This window comes from Coenobita brevimanus, chromosome 69 (assembly GCF_032717465.1).
Source record: "Coenobita brevimanus isolate Jiangsu-jjx chromosome 69, ASM3271746v2, whole genome shotgun sequence".
NCBI lineage: Eukaryota > Metazoa > Arthropoda > Malacostraca > Decapoda > Coenobitidae > Coenobita > Coenobita brevimanus.
In genome coordinates, this window is record NC_137022.1 from 30009415 (window position 1) to 30011914 (window position 2500).

At 48.8% G+C, this 2500-nt stretch overlaps 1 protein-coding gene across 1 annotated transcript in view; it reads right to left on the reverse strand.

Annotated features, from left to right (window-relative positions):
* Positions 1-2500, reverse strand: part of Snoo (Sno oncogene) — a 175226-nt gene that overhangs the window by 116157 nt on the left and 56569 nt on the right. The window lies entirely within an intron of this gene.

Here is a 2500-nt window from a genome sequence, read left to right on the forward strand (position 1 = left end):
CTACCTTCTTGCCTCACCCCCTACCTGCTTCTCTTGTTACCTACCTCATCTCTCTCTCTCTCTCTCTCTCAATCCTCCCCTTCTTCCTCCTTCCTGTTAAAATTACAATCCCTCTCTGTCTATCCCTACCTTACTACCTCTTCCTGCCTATCTCTATGCCTATCCCCCCCTACCTCTCTTTCTCCTCCTGCCTACCCCAACTTCTGCCTACCTGCCTTGCTACCCCTGCCTAATATTTTTCCTCTTCTTCTGCCTACCCTCCTCCTACCTCCCTGCCTACCCCACTCCTACCTCTCTGTTTACCCTAGTCCTACCTCCCTGCCTAACCAACTCCTACCTCTCTGCCTACCCTACTCCTACCTCCCTGCCTAACCTACTCCTACCCCCCTGCCTAACCTACTCCTACCTCCCTGCTAGGCTAGTCCTACCTCTCTGCCTACCCAAACACTACCTTTCTACCGCCTTCCTGCCTACCTCATCAAGTCTTTCTCCCTGCCTATCTCTTCCTGTGTGACGGAGAGGCAGCTATTAATGTCGCTCTGTGTACTACACCCTGGCAACACACACACACACACACACACACACACACACACACACCAACTTAATAATAATAATAATAACAGTAATTCCCTGCCTCTTGCACTTTGCAGTATTTTTTACCTCATCATCCCCATTTCTCTCTCTCCCCCCCCCTCCTCTCTCTCTCTCAGTACACCCCACCCTCCTCCTCCCTTTAGTACAAGTGTTACACAAAGCACATATGTCTGGATTAGTTTTTAACACGAGTACATGAGCATTACAACACAGGGTACAAAATATTAGAGTACTTTGTGTGTGGTGTGGTGTGGTGTGGTGTGGTGTGGTAGTGATGTAATGGCAGTGGTGGTATCAGCAGTAGTGGTAATGGAAGTGGTAGTAGTGGTAGTGGTGGCAATGGTGGTTGTGGTAGTGGTGGTAGGGGTGAGTAATAACAGAGTGGGTGGTGGTGGCAGTATGATGAAGAGGTATAGTAGGGGAGAGAAGGGGAGGGGGAGGGGAGTTAAGAAGTAGGGGAGGGGAGAGAGCAGGGGTGAGGAGGGGAGAGGAGAGGAAGGGCAGGGAGAGAAGAGGGGAGTGAAGCGGTTTAGGAAAGGGGAGGGGAGGTAAGAGGAGGAAAGGGGAGGGGAGGTAAGAGGAGGAGGTGGGGAGGGGAGGAGAGGGAGAGAAAGAAATGGTATGGGACGTGGAGATATATGAGAGAGAGAGAGAGAGAGAGAGAGAGATGGCACTGTTGGAGGTAAGTTATAAGCGGTCGGTCTCTCTCTCTCTCTCTCTCTCTCTCTCACACACACACACACACACACACGCTTGGCAACACAAAAACCGACACAAGTTGGTTGATAAAACTGGACTACACACAACCACACACATACGCACACACACATACCTACACACGTACACACACTCATCATACATTAAATACACATTACCTAACCTTCCTCCCTTCCTCTTCTCTCTCTCTCTCTCTCTCTCATGCACACCTACCCCTTCACATATACTCCTCCACTTAAAAGTACACACACACACACACACACACACACACACACACACACACACACACACACACACATAAATCACTCCCTCCCAGTCCATCCAACCATACATCTTCCACCTCCTCCACTTTCCTCTCCACTCCATCCACTCACACATCCATCCATCCATTCACCCTTAAATTCATCCATCCATTCACCTATCCATCCACATTACACATCCACTTAATCCATCTATCCACACATCCACTCTCTCTCTCTCTCTCTCTCTCAGCCATTATTTTTTTCCCTCATAATTGCTCTATATTCTCAACCCTTCCTCTTTTCCCCTTCCATGTATTACTCCTTCCCTCTTTCCCCTCCCCTCCATCACTTATCTCCTTCCTTACATTTCCTCCTTCCCTACCTTCCTTCCATACATTCCTTCTTTCCCTCCCTACCCTCCTTCACATTCCCCCATATATACATTCCTTCCTTCCCTCCCTCCATACACTCCTCCCTTCCCTCCCTCTATACATTCCTTCCTTCCCTCTATTCATACATTCCTTCCTTCCCTCCCTCCATACATTCCTTCCTTCCCTCTATTCATACATTCCTTCCCTCCCTCCCTCCATAGATTCTTCCCTTCCCTCCCTCCATACATTCTTCCCTTCCCTCCCTCCATACATTCCTTTCTTCCCTCCCTCCATACATTCCTTCCTTTCCTCCCTCCATACATTCCTTCCTTCCTTCCTACCCTCCCCCATACCCCCTCTCTGCTCGCCTATAACTCAGTGTGGGAAGAAGAAATGAGAGAGAGAGAGAGAGAGAGAATGTGTAACAGTGTAGTTTTTCTTACTGTTTTTTTTTTTTTTTTTTTTTTTTGTCTGGCAACTCACGACGGTCTAGGGAGGCGGTATTCTCTCTCTCTCTTCCACATTACTCCTCCCTCTCTGCTCTCCACTTCTCTCCTCTCTCCTCCTCCCCTTTTT